The sequence below is a fragment of the Sus scrofa genome, chromosome 14 (assembly GCF_000003025.6).
Source record: "Sus scrofa isolate TJ Tabasco breed Duroc chromosome 14, Sscrofa11.1, whole genome shotgun sequence".
NCBI classification, from domain to species: domain Eukaryota; kingdom Metazoa; phylum Chordata; class Mammalia; order Artiodactyla; family Suidae; genus Sus; species Sus scrofa.
Window position 1 is genome coordinate 78,169,493 of NC_010456.5, and position 19,390 is coordinate 78,188,882.

At 40.8% G+C, this 19,390-nt stretch overlaps 1 long non-coding RNA gene across 6 annotated transcripts in view; it reads left to right on the top strand.

The window, feature by feature from the left end:
* LRMDA overlaps nucleotides 1–19,390 on the top strand; it is a 1,093,708-nt gene that overhangs the window by 211,660 nt on the left and 862,658 nt on the right. The window lies entirely within an intron of this gene.

A 19,390-nucleotide genomic window follows, 5' to 3' on the forward strand; every position in this document is an offset into this window, starting at 1 on the left:
TCTAGTGTATTCCAAATATTTTTAGTTATTTTTCTAACACCTTTCAAAAATGCTGATTGAAGAATTATTAAGGTGTTGAGTAAAAACCAAAATAAAAGGCTTGAGGCCAAGTATCATGGTGATACTATAGTTGAATGTGCTCTGGGGGCAAATTTGGGGTCTTCTCCTTTTTTTGGTGGAGGATAGAGCCAGCCACCTGTTCAAGGCCAATTACGGCCCTAAGCTGAGGGGTCACTGCCTATGGTCCTTCCCAGTCCTGGGGACACATAAGCTGAGTGTGGTGAACTTGAGCTTGGGGCCTGAATTTTTGGTGGGTGGGGAACCTCCACAGGAGTGGTTTCCCTGGCAAGAGGTGGGACAGTGCCCCTTGGGTTGGCCAAGGAATGGCAAGCACAGACCTGGCCACTCGACAGAGGCCCATGGCAGCTTGCTGACACAAAGTGGAAATCTGCCCCTGTCATAGGCCCATCAACCCAATGTTTGGATGTCAATAGTCCAGGGGCTGTGGCCTCCTGTGCAACTTAGAAAACACTGAAATTCAGGAGAGGTAGTCTAGGCTTCTGGCACCTTGATCAAGTATGCCTATGCTTTCTCCATTTCTTGCTGAAGACATGGCTGTTTTCACTTCCTTATTTCTTCTCTTCTTCCTCCCTCCTCCTTCTTCTCTCTTTACTTTGCTCTCTTTCCTCAACCTCCCTTTCTCCTATTTCTCTTTTTAACAGGGAGCAAATGAAGTGTACCTGCTCTGTTGTTGATATATATATTTTCAACTATATCTGTATACACACATACATATATACATACATATGTATGCATACTTTTTGCCAGGAGAGGTGCATACCTTACTCTTGATTTTGAAAGAATCTTTTTCTTTCCTAAGTTACAGATGACCCCTCTCCTACTCTCTTCCCATCCCCCTTGGAGTGTGTGTGTCTGAGTGTCTCTCTCTTCTCTGTGCCTTTGTCTCTTTCTCTTTTGCCACAAACACACAATCTTGAAGGCTTGAAGATACAGGACACACCTTTTGTGTTAGATTTATTGTAAAATATGGCACACATCTGTAATTATATTACTCTTAAAATAAAGCCTTCATCCACTCGTAACATCTTTTGATGTCCCTTCCCTGCTGACTCTATTTTTTCTTGTTCCCACTTTACGTTAATGTGAAGAGACAGTTGAGTAAATGCACAATGAACTTCAAAACCTAGTAATTGTTTTTCAGAAAGAATGAAACTTGCGAATTAGATATGGATTGTAAAAGAACACCAGGGCTGATTAGTGTTCGTGAGGGGCGCCTGCCGGACGGCTCTGACACCTGCCTGCCAGCACTCTCCAGAAATGCCACCACCGATGCCTCTGTTCTGCCCATCACAGGACGGGGGGAGAAGTGGTGGGTGGGAGTTAAAAGACACGGCAGTGAGCCACCTTGTCAGGCTTGGCAGTTCATGGGACGCCTGACATAAAAGGTGGTGAGAAACAAAGATGAGTTTCATCCATTTTTACAAGCAAACTCTAGTTATCTGTAAAAATAAAATAAAACAATAATTTTTTTTTAAAGAGAGAATGAACAAGCATTGAAAGTGTTCACCACAGCTTTTTTTTTTTTTTAAGGTTGTGGAGATAATGAGTTTTTTGAGACTTGGGGGAGGAAACAAATTCACTAGCCAAGTTTCAAGCTGCTGAAAAATTGCTTTTAGGAAAGAAAAAAAAAACCCCTTTTCCATGCTCACCATCTGCTTGCATCTTGTTTACTGCCCAGAGTGCCAGTTTGTGCTTATTAATCATGCTTACACAAGTATCTTAATTACTCCCGATGTAGCTGCTCCGTCTTGAACTCAGAAGTTGACCTTTCTCTTTTTATTCCTTTAAATCATTAATCATACACAATCAATGCCAGCGGGGCAGAGCCACGGAGAAGGCTACCCAGACTCTCGCACCTCACGCCAGTCCCCAGCAGACAGGGGACGCCAAGTGACGGCCTCGCCAGCCGCCACCATCGCTTAATTAATGACTCTGCGGTGTTGAGACGCAGGGGCTGGGGGAGGCCGCTCCTGCCACCGCGCCTCCGCGCTTCTCCCTGCCTCCTCAGTGGCTGCCTGGTTTGAGGAATGCCTGCTTGACTCTGCTGAAAAGCATAAACGCCTCTGCTCGGTTTTGACTGTCCTGCCCATCTAGACTCTGGAAGGATCTGAGCAGAGGTAAAGTGAACTTCCGGCAGAAGATGTTCTTTTTTAGCATGAGTGGGAGTTGGTTTTAGACCAGTGCTTCTCTGTGCCTGTGCTTTGCCAGGCAGGTCGCTCCGTTGGAAGTGCTGTTCAAGTGTAGTTTTCCGATTCAGGAGGTCTGCTGGAACCTGAGCATCTGCAGCTCTGAAAAAGCTCCCATGTGACACCAATGCTGAAGCTCCGTGGACCCCACTTGGAGGAGCAAGGAGTTAGACAACTCATGACAACCCAGAGTCCTCCCTCTAAGCCTGAAGAGAGCAGAATATGTGCCACCTCTGGGAATATGGTATATATATATATATATATATATATATATATATATATTCACCCCACCCCCTTTCCCCTATATCAGGAAGGTATTGCTGAGTGGAGACAAAAAGAATTTCCACACAAGTGATCGACATGCACAAACGTGGCACCCTTATCTGGACAAAGGAAACAGACAGGATGTAAAGACAGGCCTTTGCTATGGATATGGAGGGAGTAGTGACATTGAAGCTTTTAAAAAGCTTTTTCATTGAACTTAAAAGTTGCTTAAAACAGCCAAAAGACTTTCCTTACTTCTTTTTTTTTTTTTTTTTTTTTTTTTTTTTGGTTTTTTAGGGCCACATCTGCGGCATATGGAGGTTCTCAGGCTAGGGGTTGAATCGGAGCTATAGTTGCTAGCCTATACCACAGCCACAGCAGTGCAGGATACGAGCCGCATCTGCGACTGACACCACAGCTCACGGCAACACCAGATCCTTAACCCACTGAACGAGGCCAGGGATCAAACCTGCATCCTCATGGATACTAGTCAGGTTCGTTTTCGCTGAGCTATGATGGGAACTCCGCCAAAAAACTTTCTATTCCAGAAAATAAAGAGCCTAAAACTAAAATAATAATAATGATGATGATGATAATAATAATAATAATAATAAAGGATTGAGGCTTGGGTTTCATAAGACTGCTTCTTGGTTCCAGTATACCAGACAAATTTCTGGATACGCAAGTAATTTTGTTCCCCTGACCCTGTGCTTTCAGCCTCTTAAGTAGCATGGGAAACCTGGAGACAAGAAACAGAGGGGAAAATGTAAGCTGAGAGCCTCTTCTTTTTGCCAGGTTGACTGTTGTCCTTTTAAAAGGGAGGAATTTCAATTCTCTGGCAAAACAGGTTCAATTTCTATTCACTGTTATTGATTTTACACACTAAAGTAGGAACAATACTTCCTATAGGAAAGGCCTACAGGAATTACAGTGTACAAAGTTGTATGGCAGTGTGCTCACAGTAGGATTTTCCTTGATGCTCTTAGCAGTGATGACACGTGGATGGAATACATTAGAAACACCTTCTCAATAGGACTTGGGATTTGCATACTCTGCCATCTAAGGGAAGCTGGGTAGATCGTACACCGATGCTAAGTGTTTTGCCCTTGCAATCCTTTGGAAGGAAACACACACAGACGCACATTATAACTAACCTTCATTGCTTTCCATTTCAGCTAATCGTGGGGTGAGGGGCAGGGTGGGAAGGGATTTGATTAAAAACAAAATCTTAAGCAAAAGCAACAAATCTGTATTAGTGAAAAATCACCTAATTAATTCAGATAAAAACTTTGTCATTCCACATGCAATAAGAGTACACGGTTAACTGACTTTATTATTTACATTAAAAATTACTTGTTCGTGAAGTTAAAAAAAAAAAGAAAGAAAAATCAATTACCCTGAATGAGGTGAATTAAGAAAATATTTCATCAGCATAGCTTGTCTTTTCAACTGGCCTCCATGTTGGAGTTTCTTACTGATTTATGAAGTGAAAATGCGGTCTTGTCTCTGGTGAGGACGTTCTGTAGCCTTCCTACATAGTTTTGGTATTTGGGTATGCGTGTGTGTTTGGAAGCCTGGAGCGTATCCTGGCCCAAATGACAGAAAGACATAACTCACTTGCGTTTGGTAAAGTAATAATTAACTTGAGCTTCTGGACATGGAGCACTTTGAGCACCAGAGCTAGGCGCCTTGCATAACCATGGTCTCTGCTGTTAAGCCCTTTATAGAAGACTCTTCTTGTTCTTGGAACTCTGTGCAGACTTCAGAGCAGGCTGATTTAAGTGTTGAGAGCCTGGTTTGGCAAGAGTTGTGTTTATGCTTTTCTCTCTCTGAAGGCCAGAGATCTGACCCCCTCCAAGGAAGCCAGGCTATTTTTAGGGCAAGGTTAGAGTGGTGTTTTCTGGAGGAAATCTGTGGCCTTTTTCATAGGGAACTCTCGGGACCGGTAGGGGTGGGCCGAAGCCTCCTTAGGCCCCTACTCTCATTGGGCCCAGGTTCTGTGTCCTCCACTGGGATGGATTCCAGGTTGGCTATGATGGGGGAGAGGCCGGTAGGCCTTTCCTATAGGAAGTATTGCAAAAGCTCCTGTCTAGCACAGAGAGATTAATTGGTTATTAAATATTTCATTTATTTGGCCTGGGGTGGAAGCGTGCGGAATCTGCAGTTTTTTTATAGTTCCCCAGGTAATTCTAGCATTCAGCCAGTGTTGAGAACCACTATCGTTCTGCTCACTTTGACCCCTTTCATTCTCTAGCAGCTGTACGTCTCTGGAACCCAATCTACTCTTGACCGTGAGGTTCAAACCCTGGAGAGAAAGGGACAGTGAGCTAATAAGCAGGATATCTGCCTTGAGATAGCCGCAGCCGGTGAGGGAGGGTCCTGGGTTAACTGCTCTGTGGTTGATTGATGTTGCCTGCCTTGTCCTGCCTCTGCCCTTCTTGATTCTTGACTGTTGGCCTACCTACCATTTAGTGCTTGCCTGCGCTTTGTTAGTGGTGTGTTCCCCCTCTAGATATAATTCTGGGATCAGTTCCGATATGGACTCCCAGTAGCATGATGTGATGGGTGGCACAAGAAGGATGGGTTCCGTGGTAAAGGCTGCGGGGCCCCCAGGTACAACAAAATTCAACACTCATCTTGGCTATCTGGCGTCTAAGAGGAGAGTGTAGTCTTCCCCAATTGTCTGTCCTCCTGATCAATTTTATCAGGCCCCTCCCTTTCCCCTGCTGTGGTCTAAAAGTCCATGAAGGTTATTTTGGCCAATGCTGTTCTAACCTCTGGGACTTGGTCCAGCCTCCACTCTAGATAATGTGGCTGTTTTTATGCTTGGTCTAGACTGCTGACTCATGTGTTCTGTCCCTGAGCTGGATGGCTCCTGTGTGTCTCCTCTCCTTCTACCAGCCCAGGCTCTCTTGCTGGAATCCAAAACCACATGCCACCTTCGCTTCTATTACTGACAATGACAAACCTCAAGTGACAGAAACCTCTCCATTCTGTTCCTTGCTGAGTCAGCTGTTGGCCTCATCGATTCATTTACAATGAGCACATCTCCATATCAGGTGCTAGAGAGGAGTTGAATTCAGTTCTGCAAGTATTTCTATTGAGTACCAACTATGTGTCAGGCACTGGCCTTGATGCTGGTGATAGAAAGTTGGGTGATGGTCTGTCTTTCCTAAAGGAACCAATGTTCTAAGTAAGAGCATAGTGATCCTGAGTTCTGGTTTGTTGGGAGGAGGATGGGTTTGGAGGGGAGAGGTACAGGATCCACAGCTCCACCCAAGGGCACTAACCCAGCCTGAGTGCATCAGGGAAAGCTGTGTAGAGGAGGTGATTCCCAAGCTGGGGCTTGGAGGATAATTGGAAAAGGTAGCTGAAGAAAGGGAGACAGAAGATTCATTTATTTAGGGCAAAGGATACAAAAAGGCAAACATGCCCACTGTGGCAGGGTGCAACAAAATTGAAAGCAGGGTACCTGATGTTGAGAAAGTGGAATACACATGCCGCAAGTCTACCTGAATGTCAGAGGGAAAGTATATTCAAGTATAAATTCTTAGAGTGGCCACCACTTTGCAGAGAAATTTTTGGAGGAAAGTGTGATGATGGAACTGCTAGCAGAGGAAATAAGGAAATGCCGAAGCAGATAGACCCAGCAGGTGTTTGAGATTTAGAGGTTATTTCCAATCTCCAGACATGGAAACTGAGGCTCAAAGATATTTAGTTACTTGCCTAGGGTCACCCAGCTACTGCTTACTGGAGCTGGAGTTACACTGAGATCTGGGTTTATTAAAGAAGCCTCCATAGCAGAAAGGATTTTGCCCTGGGATTTGACAGAGTGGAGAAGCGTGAATGTCTTCATCACGTACTTAGTGGAATAGTTTCTTTTTGTGCCAAGTTAGGCTCTCTGACTTCCTGAAGTCAGTGGTAGAATTCTGGCCTCTCAACATTGGAGGGGCCTTGGAAATTTCTTTACAGATGGGGAACTGAGATCTAGGAAAGACAGGTGATTTGTCCCAGCCGAATAGTGGGACAGGTGGGCCTGGAACACAGCTGACACAATACAGCAGCGCTCTTTTCAACTCTTAACATGCCATGGCATTGGCAGGAAGTGTTGTCCTCATTCATTAAATCTGCATCTCATCACCCGATATATTGGTTCTTCATATTGGAAGCATCGTAAGATTCTGTGATTAAAATGATAACAAAGCCATTGCACCTTCTTCATGAGAAATTGACCAAATTCCCAAAGTTCTGAAAACAATAGTTTTTATTTTACTTTATTTTTTATAATCCCACCTGTGGCACATGGAAGGTCCCAGACCAGGGACTGAATCCAAGCCACAGCTGCGAACTATGCTGCAGCTGCAGCAGTGTTGGATCCCTTAACCCACTGTGCCCAGCTAGGATCCACCCTGAGCTGATGCAGTCAGGTTCTTAACCCACTGTGCCACAGTGGGAACTCCCACAAAGTTTTTAAAATAAACTTGCGATGGACTACTTTGGAACAAAGGCTAACCTGAAGTGATGCAAAACTGTAATATTTATTCGTCTCTCTTTGTAACAGCCTTTAAAATTGGCAACAAAGATTGCTGGGAATTCTGTCTGGGACATCTCTCTGTATTAGTTATGCCTTTCCTTGTTGTCTTTGAGCTATTTTATAAATCTGTCAGTTTCGGGAAACTGATCATCAAGTCATTCTTTCCCATGAAAATGCAGATAAATTGTGTCCTGTATTATGCAATTGTTTATTGCTCTGTGGATTCCAGCTCTGTATTGGTTTGTAAATTGATTTTTAACATTTCTGATTGTACTTGGAATCCTCCTTTGAACTGATGCAACATCTTACTAGTTAAGCAATTCAGTTAATATTTTACATCTGTTCATTTTATATTTATATGCATTAGGATTTTATATCTTTTTTTTTTTGGTCTTTTTAGGGCGCACCTGCAGCATATGGAGGTTCCCAAGCTAGGGGTCGAATCAGAGCTGTAGCCACCAGCTTATGCCATAGCCACAGCAATGCCAGATCTGAGACGCGTCTGCAATCATAGCTCACGGCAATGCCAGATCCTTAACCCACTGAGCAAGACCAGGGATCGAACCTGCAACCTCATGGTTCCTAGTCAGATTCGTTTCTGCTGCACCACGATGGGAACTCCTACATCATTTTAAAATATCTTTCTGTAGTATTAATATCCCTATCTTTTAAAAAATTTTCACTAATTTTTTTTTAAATTATAGTTGATTTACAATGTTGTGCCAATTTCTGCTGTATAGCAAAATGACTCAGTCATACCCATATATACATTCCCTTTCTTATATTCTGTCATGGTCTATCCCAGGAATATCCCTGTCTTTCATTATAGAAATAAGAATACCTGCTAAGACTCTTAGCTCATATACAGTATATAAACTGTATTACCTTTATAAAATCTGAAAAAAAAAACTTTAATTCATATATACACACATATTAATTATATAGTTATGTATATATGTATATATTATGTATGTATATCAATTATACATAATTACATATATTTATAAAATTAGAAGGATTTTAGAAAGAGATTTTGGAGCTGCAGTACATTACTCCTTTTATTATTGTTTTCTTGGTGTCACCTGAGTCACAATTTACTAAATAGTCTGAGAAAACTAAAGCTTAATTGAAATGAAAAAAATTATAAATTTTCAGGGCACAAGAGAAGTTTTACGCTGTAAGTAAGAGAACCAATTCAATTAGAATTCAGTTTGTTGGGCTAGATTGTTGTTGTTCTGAGATTTTTAGTCCACCACGCTGATCAGGACATTAAGAATAAGACAAGGGCAAAAACAGGCACCAGGATTGCGTAGCAATACTCTGTGATAGGGTGATTTTTTAGCTGGATCTATATTTCCTGGTCTATCTATTTATAAATAGTTGCATGTGTGTGGGTTTTTGGTAATTGCAGCAGAGATTAAGGCTCTAGTTAGGGACATTTCTGATGATTACTGAACGGGACCATTCTGACCAGTCCAGTGACCCATGCAGTCAAAATATCCATACTCTTGGCCCTACTCACTTCCTGTTCGCCCCACACAGCTATATATATATAAAACTGTACACCCCCATACATGTTATATCCTATAACTATACACCCCTGTATATGTGTGTGTGTGTATACATATATGTGTATATATACACATACACCCCCTGTGTGTGTGTGTGTGTATACACACACATATATATACACACATACACAGGGGGTGTATAGTTATATCCTAAAATGTCAGAGCCAAAAGAGTTCTTAGCATCTCTGAATCCAGTCCCCTCTCAGCATTTCATTAAATCAAAATATTACTTATTTTTTAACTTATCTCTAGGACCTAAACCTGAAATGATAAAATTCTCATGTCTATCATTTTTCAAGAGTATATCCATGGATCCTGGCTTGAGAAATAAATATGGGACCATTCTGACCAGTCCAGTGACCCACGCAGTGACCATAGTGGTTTAATGAGTCAGTTATGCAAGTTAACTGAAGTTCACAGACTCTTTTCTGGAAGGTGGCTGGGAAGAGGAGGAAGAGGAATGGCTTGTATGGATGTAGAAATCTGGGATGCTTTCTTCTCCAAGAGACAGAAAACTGTGAGGGGAATGTTTTCTATTATTAGCTGTATGCTATAATATAATATACTTCCATTAGAAATAAACATATTGGACTAATGCAATTTATATTATTTGGTAATATTTGTCCTTCCTAATGAGCTTTTAAGAATATAGATTAAGGAGTTCCCAACGTTGGGCAGTGGAAACGAATCTGACTAGGAGCCATGAGGTTGCAGGTTCGCTCTCTGGCCTCACTCAGTGGATTACAGATCCGGCCTTGCTGTGAGCTGTGGTGTAGGTTGCAGGTGTGGCTTGGATCCTGCATTGCTGTGACTGTGGTGTTGGCTGACAGCTACAGCTCTGATTTGACCCCTAGCCTGGGAACCTCCATATGCCACGGGTGTGGCCCTAAAAGGTAAAAAAAAAAAAAAAAAAGGTTAAAATGAATGCTTTCAGTGAGGGGGAGCTAGGTTTTTTTTTTTTTTCTGAAATTTTATTTTTATTTTTTACAGAATAAAATACATACATTTAAACACAATTACATTCACACAGATTATTATATCATGGATCTTAAGAAACAGATTGACTCCCACTGGCGAAGTGGAATGGAAAATATGCTGAGATAAATAGGAAATCTATTCTATACTTTATCCCATTTTTATGGCTTTCATCTTTACTACTTAGTTTTATCTATTACATTTCCATTTTTCTTTAAAAATTAGCATTATATTAAAATTGTTATATTATGCAACTAAAATTTATAAAGAAGAAATCCTTATATACCATTAAATATTTTATATAGCATAATAAAAAGAATGACTTAACTGGCAAGAATAACAAAAATAATACACCCTCTGAAAATAAGTAAAATATAAAATGCATAAATTGGTTAAAAAACAATGTAACTATATAAATATGTCCTCACAATTTGTTACATCTTATTGATTCCTCAATATAGGCATTACACCATTCTAGGTGATGTGATAAACAAGACATTATAGACCTTACATTGTACCATGGAGAGAAATGGTCGTTAATAATACAATTGTAGAACTGTATTATTTAATTGTACAGTCACATTGTTTAATTATAATTATCATAAATTCATTGATGGAGAGGAAATCAGAATCAGATGTAAGACTTCAGCATTCCAAGAATGATGTCAAATGACCCCCTTCATGGTGGATTATGCACTTATTTACTGTGAGATATCTTCTCCAGAGATTCCTTGTTTGTGTACCAATTGTAGATTTTTGGTTTGCAGTTATTCTGAAGTTTTGATGTAAGAGTCTATATGTATATGAGATTGTTTTAAGTTGTTGGTCTCTTAATTGCAAATTCATCTCCAGTGTCCCGCAGTTGTACCCACCTCTTCCCATGATTTTTGATTTTGATGGTATAATTGTGCATGGATGATTTCGTATCTTTACTGTACATAAACCTTTACTGGTGAGCCTTGTCATTTGTGGAATTTTTGTTTCCTGTTGCTATCTTTTCTTTCCTGCCTAGAGAAGTTCCTTTAGTATTTGTTGTAAGGCTGGTTTGGTGTTGCTGAATTCTCTAAGCTTTTGCTTATCTGAGAAGGTTTTGATTTCTCCTTCAAATCTGAATGAGAGCCTTGCTGGGTAGAGTAATCTTGGTTGGAGGTTTTTTCCCTTTCATCATGTTAAGTATATCGTGCCACTCCCTCTTGGCCTGCAGAGTTTCTGCTGAAAAATCTGCTGATAACCTTATTGGGGTTTCCTTGTTATGTTACTTGTTTCTTTTCCCTAGGTGCTTTCAAGATTTTCTCTTTGTCTTTCATTTTGGTCAGCTTGATTAATGTGTGTCTCGGTGTATTCCTCCTTGGGTTTATTTTATATGGTACTCGTGCTTCCTGGATTTGAGTGGGTGATTCCTTTCCCATGTTAGGGAAGTTTTCGGCTGTTATCTCTTGGAATATATTTTCTGTCCCCTTCTCTCTCTCTTCTCCTTCTGACACCCCTATAATACGGATGTTGGTGCGTTTAACATTGTCCCAGAGTTCTCTGAGACTCTCTTCATTTGTTTTCAATCTTTTTTCTCTTTTCTGTTCTGCATCTATAATTTCTTCTAATCTGTCCTCCACCTCACTTATTTGTTCTTCTGCCTCCTGTATTCTGCTGTTAGCTGCTTCTAGTGCATTTTTTATTTCAGTTATTGTATTTTGCATCTCTTCTTGTTTAAGTTTTATATCTTGTATCTCTTTGGTCAGTGTTTCGTGTAAGTTAACCATCTTTGCCTCCAGTTTGTTTCCAATGTCTTGCATCATCTTCAGCATCGACAGTCTTTTTCCTGGAGGCTGAGAATCTCCTCGTTGCTTAGCTGATTTTCTGGGGTTTTTCCTTTCTCCCTCACCTGAGTTATAGTTCTCTGTCTTTTCATTTTTATAGGTTTTTAGTGTGGTGACCTTTTTATAGATAATAGAGCTGTAGCCTCTCTTACTTCTGGTGTCTGCCCCCCTTGTCGGAGCTAGGTTTTAATTAATTAATTACTTTCCCACTTTTTGAGGTATAATTTCTGTACAAGAGCTTTGCATAATTAATGTATCCAATTTGATGAGTTTGAAGACATATACACTTGAGTTACCATCACCACAATCTAGGTAATAAACATATCCATCGCATCCAAAAGTTTGGTTTTAATTTAAATGAAGCTTTCTTGCTGGGCTCAGTCTTAGTTGGATGGTGTGTTCACTTCTGTTAAGGGAGCTTTGGAATCTGTGCTACTTGAAATCAACTGGAGAGATCCATAGAGATGATCTGGTACAAACTCCTTATTTTAACTGCAGATGAAGAAACATAACTTTTATTTTTGATTAGCATGTCTTCCTGTTTATTCTTTAAAGTAGGATTTTTTTTCTGAACTTTGGCCATTAATGCTAGCCTAGAGCAGGCTCATTAGGAATAGATAGCCCAGAAGAAAGCCCACCCTTATTCCTTAAAAATGACACCACTACCTCACCACACATTTCCTCCATTCATTTTGCTTATTCTTAAGATGAAAGAAAACACCCAAGGTTTCAAGGCTTTGCCAGGGCCTTAGAAGTGACAGGTTCAAATGAAGGGCTCTAAAGCGGATGCACCGAGAACGTCTTGACCAATCCACAGCCTCCCAGTAGTATCTGCGGTCTGAACCATTCTCGTCTGAACTGTTTACTTTGCACTTATCCACACAATACCTTGGATCAGGAGTTGTTGCTCTGTTTTTGTAAAAGGCTCTTTTCCCGAATCAGACTAGGGCTTATCGTGGGCAGGGTCTATGTCTTAAGCCTTTTGTATTTCCCCAAGGATCTTGGCAAACACATTTCATTTTTTTTTTCCTCTGTACAGCATGGGGACCAAGTTACACATGCATGTATACATACTTTTTCCTCCCATTGTTGTGTTGGAATTCATCTTGATCGCATGCTGGGATCCAGTGGAATGGGCTCCCTGGGCTGCTGTATTGAGGATTCTCAGTCCTGCCTCACTGAGGGTGTGTTCTGGTTAACAAAGTCTGCAAGCAGCCCTGTGCTGGCCATTCGTAAATACTTATTGGTTGGGTCAGTGATTTATATTGCCCTTGTCAGATTTGTTCCCAGATGTAAATACCATGAAAGTGGGCTTTTTCTGGTCTGCCTTTTATCTTCTAGTAGATATAGCCTAAATTCCCAGAATAGTGTCTCATGTAAAGTAGGTGCTCAATTAAAAAAAAATTCATGAGCAAATTACAGTTACTGAAAGGAGTAGGAACTATATTGTACTAAGTTTCATTTAGACATAAATATGACTTTTAATTAGTGATCTAGCAACACATAGTAAGATAGATTACTTTCTTAGAGTGTTCAGGAGTAAAGATGGGAATAATGGGAATGTGGGAGCTCTAGAGAATAAATCATTGGAAATTGCTGCTTTGCTAATTGAGTCAGCAGATATTTATAATGCGTCTATTATATGTCAAGCATTCTGGCCCCTCCCTTCATGGAATTAGAATCTGGCAGATTCCTTTTTCCTCCATAGTACGGCTAGGACTAAGTTGTGGGTCAAGTTTGTAAATGTCTCTAAAGGCATTTAGGTGCTTAATCAGTGTATTGACTCTGAGGGACTTGCATTTTGGTGTGTGATGCTGACAGGTAGCAGGCTTTCAGCTACCAGCATTCTCCTTTCCACCCTTTAGAGCTTCTTAAGTAACACTTGGGATCCCCACAAAGCTGTCTCCTGCTTGGCAGGTCTTTTCATGTGTGAACTGGCATCCCCCTCCCATTTCTGAGAGTATGAATTTGCTCTGACACACTGTCAGCGTTGGGGTCTCTTTTTGGAAATGATAAGGGATAGAGCCGTGTTTACTCAGAGGATGGATCTTTTTTTTCTTAGGTTCTTTAGGGGAGGTGAGTAAGAGAATGGGAGGGTGAGATGCCCTTGATGTCTATCCTCATCTTTCAAACTGTGCTCCTGATAGGCTGAGGTTCTAGGAAGGCTGAGAAACCACACATTGCTTCTCCATGTTTGTGTTTAGACACCAAGGGTTGCATTTCCGAGTCATATAACGTTATGCCTATTATATAAAGCTAAATTATTTTGTGAGTTATCAGAAACATTGATCTGCCCTTGACAGTACTTTAGAGTTTTGCAGTAAATCTGCAGGCTGATAGTGTTAGCAGGGTGTCAATTTTTGTCACTTGTAAGCTCCCCCAGTCAACTGCAGTTTGAAAGGAGTCCGGCATAACAAAAGCACTGCTATCTCTTAAACTTGGCTTTAACCTTCAAAGACGAATAATTTATTATTTGGTGTTATGCTTCAGTACTTTTGGTGACAATATATCATTTTTAATGTTGGTAGCTTGATTTTTGTAATATAAAGACATAAATAGGCGAAAAAGAAAATGATAGCTAAGTACTTTTATGGGTTGCAATCTGAATAACGTTCTTGATGCAATTCATCCAACATTTATCTGCATAAATTATGGTAGTTAAAGAAGAGAGCAGATGAGAAGTTCACTTAAGGCCCTTTTTTATAGCAACATAAAATAGAGTAAAAATTACATTCATTACTTTTTAAAATATAGCAACTCTTTATTATAGTTTTCATTCATTGAAAGCAAATGTCTTGTTAGCTAATGAAACATTGTTTGATGTTAAGTAGATTTTGTGTAATAGTAGAAGCAATATTTGCCTTTTTATAAGGTCTCATCAGTAATGTTTCCACTTGGTCACTGGCCACTTGTTCTCAAAAATATCAAGGGTACAAATGACCTTTAGGAAGGGAAAAGAAGTCTCCTTTATTAGTAAAAATGAATAACTTGGAATGTGTATTTACTTTGTAAGCTCTAAAGTGACTTTGAAATGTGCAAGGTCTAACTTAGTTTTTTTGTAAAAGCCACAGGGTCCAAACTAGTCTAAAGGGAAGAAAGCTTTAAAATGGCATGTCATCACTTTCCCCTCCCTTTACCCCAGAACACATCTATTTTCTTTTATACTTTTAAAAAGTAAATGGAGGGGATGGATGTTACTTGAACCTACTGTGGTAATCATTTCACAATATATGTAAATCTAACCATCAGGCCATACACCTTAAACGTAGACAGTGATGTATGTCAATTATTTCTCAATAAAACCAGAGGAAAAAAGTAAATAGCAAAACATTACTAGCCTCCGCTTTTTCCTTTGCTGCATAAATTTACCTTCGAGGTTCTGTAAAAAAAAATTGTGAGGCATGGAAAAAAGTCCATGGCGGGGCTACATTAGATTGTTGCTGGAAGGGAGAGAGGCTGTCAAGAACTTTCTCTTTTCCATCTTTTCTTCCTAGTTCCAAGGAGGTCTCTGGAGGAAAATGCAGCCCTTCCTTGAGGTGCTTGTTTCTCCAGTTTGGTGCACATGGATCACTAAGTTAGTTCTCCTTCCCCCTTGTCTTATCCTAGGCCTGTTGGATTTGTGAAGAGCTAAAATCGCACCTTCCTGCCTCGTCAAGCCCAGGACATGAATCATTCTTTGTTCAGCATATCCTCCCTGTTAGTCACTCATTAGCTTTCTCTGTTATCAGATCGACTGTCAGTGTGTCACTGTGCTTGTGTTCAAGTTACCTTTATGTTGCTTTCTAATGGCTCCAAAGCCCAATAGCAGTGATGCTGGCAACTGGATCTGCCAAAGAGAAGCTGCACAGTGCTTCCTTTAAGTGAAAGGTGAAAAGCCTTGACTTAATAAGGAAAGAAAAAAAATTGAATGCTGAGGTTACTAAGATGTATGGTAAGAAACAAATCTTCTCTCTGTGAAATTATGGAAAGGAAAAAGAAATTGATGCTAGTTGCCCTGTCAAACTTCAGACGGCAAAAGATATGGCTGCAATGCATAATGGCTCAGTTAAGATGGACAAGACATTATATTTGTACAATAAGGTATTTTGGGAGAGAGGGAGCCCATATTTGTGTAACTTTTGTTATAGTATGGTTGACCCTTGAGCCACATGGGCTTGAACTGTGTGGGTCCACTTAGAGGCAGACTTTTTCAATAGTAAATCCTGTAGCAATTGATGATTTGCCATTGGTTGAGTCAACGGATGTGGATCTGTGGAAAAGGAGGGCTGACTGTAAAGTTTTAAGTGAATTTTTGACTGCATGGTAGGTCTGCTCCCTCAACCCCTACATTGTTCAAGGATCAACTGTATATTGTTGTAATTATTGATACTATTGTTGTTGTAAATCTCTTACCATGCCTAATTTATAAATGAAACTTTACATAGGTATATCCTTAGAGGAAAAACCATAATTCAGTCAGCCATCAGTATCTGAAGGGCACTGGTTCCAGGACGCACTGTGGATTTTCCGATGACGTGCAAGTCCCATAGTTGACCCTCTGTATTGGGTTTAACTAAACACAAATTGTGGACATAGTACACGATCTACTCATAGCTGGTTGAATCCATGGATGCAGAACCCATGACTCTGAAGGGCCAACTGTGTGTGTATAGAGAAAAATCTGAGTATAAGTGGTTCAGTTGTTGTTCAAGGGTTAACTGGGTATTTGGGTTTGGTCCCATCCCCTGAGGGCCGTGAACCATGAAGGGGGGTGGGTGACTCCATACCTTATAGGTCCCAAGGGCAAGAGTTGCAGTTGCATATCCTGTGGGGATGCAGTACAGGCTAACCTGCCAGCATGGCCTTTGGTTCCTTTGCCTGGAGGGAATTCTGTAGACAGTCACCTCTGTTTTGCTTTGCCTCATTGCCTTTTCCTCTCTTCCCTGTAGTTCACTCTGTTCCCGTTCCACCTTTACATGAGCTTTCCTCTGCCACAGAGATTATCTGGAGTTGGGAACATCATCTCAAATACTCAAGGGAGAATATCTCATTGGTCCAGCTCAGTCAAGGCACCTAGCCCTGGTCCTATTATTGTGGAGGTGACTGTGGCTTAGGAGATGATGAGGCTCATGGGATTTGTGAATCAGAGGCTTCCAGGAGTACTTTCTCAGAGGAGGAGGAATTGAGGAAATGATTGTCTCTTCATGTAAAAAAGTTTAAAATTTAAATCTATTATGAGACGCTTCTGACATTCAACAAGGGAGGACTGTAAAGTGAAACCCCATATTCCCATCACTTTAGCGCCAACACTTAGGGACATTTTGATCCTTTGTCATTAACGATTTTACTATCACTTGACTGATGTATACAAGGTCAAGTATGCTAACATCCTTGGTCATCACTCCACATGGTGTCTCCAAGGATTCTATCACAGTTCGTCTTACTGAGTTTCCTTTGACACTGTAGATAGCCTTGAGCTTTCCATAGAAAACACACATACACATACCCCTATGAGAAAATTCAGTCTTCTGAGCATCTTTCCTTGAATATTCCTGTCTTATGTGTCTTTCAGGGGGCTCAGTTTCTTTCTTCTTCTTCTTTTTTTTTTTTTTTTTTTTTTTTTTTTTTACTTTTTAGGACCACACCTGTGGCATGTGGAAGTAGCCAGGCTAGGGGTTGAATGGGAGCAACAGCTGCTGGCTTACGCCTCAGCCACAGCAATGTGGGATTCAAACTGCATCTGTGACCTGAAGCACAGCTCACAGCCAACTTCGGATCCCCAACTCACTGAGTGAGGCCAGGTATCGAGCCCATGACGTCGTGGATACTAGTTGGATTCATTTCCACTGAGCCACGATGGGAACTCCTCAGGAGACTCAGTTTCATATGCATTGCTTGGGCAATAAAAAGACATGATAAAGGCTTCAGAATTAAATCATTTTTAAAAATGACTTTGTCTCTACTCCACAGCTGCCCTTTGATTCCTCTTCTAATTAATTTTTTCTTGTTCATAAGAAAGAACTTTTTAACCTACCTCATGCCTTTATGGCCTTGACAGATCCCTTCTTTCGTTTGCAGTGGCTCCATTTCCCTCAGGGTACTCTGGAACACAAACCTGGAAGAAACTTGAAAGTATTGCATGTTGAAGAAACAGATTTCAAATGAATGGTTTCTACCTTTATTAGCATCATCTTAAAGTAGGTTATTTTATTCTCTTGTATGATCATCAGGGAAGAATGTCTGTATACTGAAATGAGTGGCTATGGAGAGCTCCATGGTTTATACAGACAAGCCTAGAAGTGGGGGCATCTTGGCAAACAGGAGATGGCCCCTTTGAGAGTTTGGTGGTCAGTGACAATAATGATTCAAAGGTAATTTTCTGTTTGCCCTTGTCTGCAAGGCCTCTTTGAAGGTGCTGGCTTTCCCCTTCAAGGTACAGCTCCTTTCTGTAGAAACCTTTAGTGCCAACCACTGGGCCCTTTGTTCCCTTCTTCACTGTGAAGCTCACTTATATTTTTTTCTTTCCAACATTGGCTTCTGATAGTTCCCAGTTCCACTCAAGGAGCTGCCTGATAGTCCAAACTGTTTGCTTTTTTTTTTTTTTTTTTTTTGCCTATAAAGACTGTAATTGCTTTTAAGAGATTAAATGATGCCATTATATGAATGAGGCAGAAAGGAAGGACAGTCCATTTCATCCTCTGTTTCTTTACCACTGGTATATGGTGTGGGGCCTGACAGGAAACATGCGCTTCTTTTAAAAGGAGGGTCTGTATGTGCTCCATTACCAGTTTCATTTAAGGGTGTGTTTTTGGGAACCTTTAGAGTGGATTATAGAGATGAGGGTAAAATCATTTTGAAGATAGGAGTAGCCACCCAAGCATCCTTCTCCACCTAAAATGTACATGAGGGGAAATCTGAAAATTGCTTAGCCCTGGCTGGCTGCTAGCTTACAGACTCTTGGAACCAGAAAAGACCTTATAAGTCACCTGGTTTAAGATTGCATTTTTAAGCTGAAATAAACAGATACGTAATATGGGGCAATGTATGTCTCAACTGTATCATTCAATAAACACAAATCAGGGAGTTCCTGTTCTGACTCAGTGGATTATGAGCCTGACATAGTGTCTGTGAGGATGTGGGTTCGATCCCTGGTCTCACTCAGTGGGTTAAGGATCCCGCATTGCTGTGAGCTGTGGTGTAGGTTGAAGATGTGGCTCGGATCTGGCATTGCTGTAGCTGTGGCACAGGCCAGCAGCTGTAGCTCTGATTCGACCCCTAGTCTGGGAACTTCCATGTGCTGCTGGGGCGGCTATAAAAAACAAACAAAACAAAAAACCCCACCCCAAACCTCCCACAAATTGTTGAACAATTAAAGCCCTTGTTTGGTGCCTGTGCAGGACTAGGTCTGTCCTGATACTCATGTTAGATCTGGCCCCTGCCCTCTGGTGGCCCCTAGTCTTGGAGCAAAACATGGATGTAAGCCCATGTGTTTTCTAAGGACTCTTTGACTCTCAAGTCTGTGTTCAAGAATGATGAATTGCTGAGCAGAAATGTGAAGCCAGCTCACAAAAGGATAACAGATTGGGTGTAGAATATTTTTTCTCTGCACTCTGACCTTTTGTATCTGGGGATGCTGCTAGGGGTCGGGGCCTCATTTGGACAGATAGTCAATATTCTTTCTTTATTCTCCTTTCTTGGCCTTTATATTCGTCTTCTTTACAATGTTCCATCTTTATTCTCTCAAACAGTCTCTGCCTGCCTGTTTGTATCATTTCCCTATTTATGTTCTCTTTGCCTCCTGTCTTAGGGCACTGCCTTTCCCAAAGTGGGAAGGTAATCAGCATTTGAAGTAATGAACTGAAGGAACTGGTACCTTCTGTGAAGATGATGGAAAGTCTGGAGATTCAGAAAAGGGAAAGAGACACTATTTAAAAATCGTTTAACTGACTTGTTTTCCAGCTTATTGTCTTTCAGAGAATATATTAC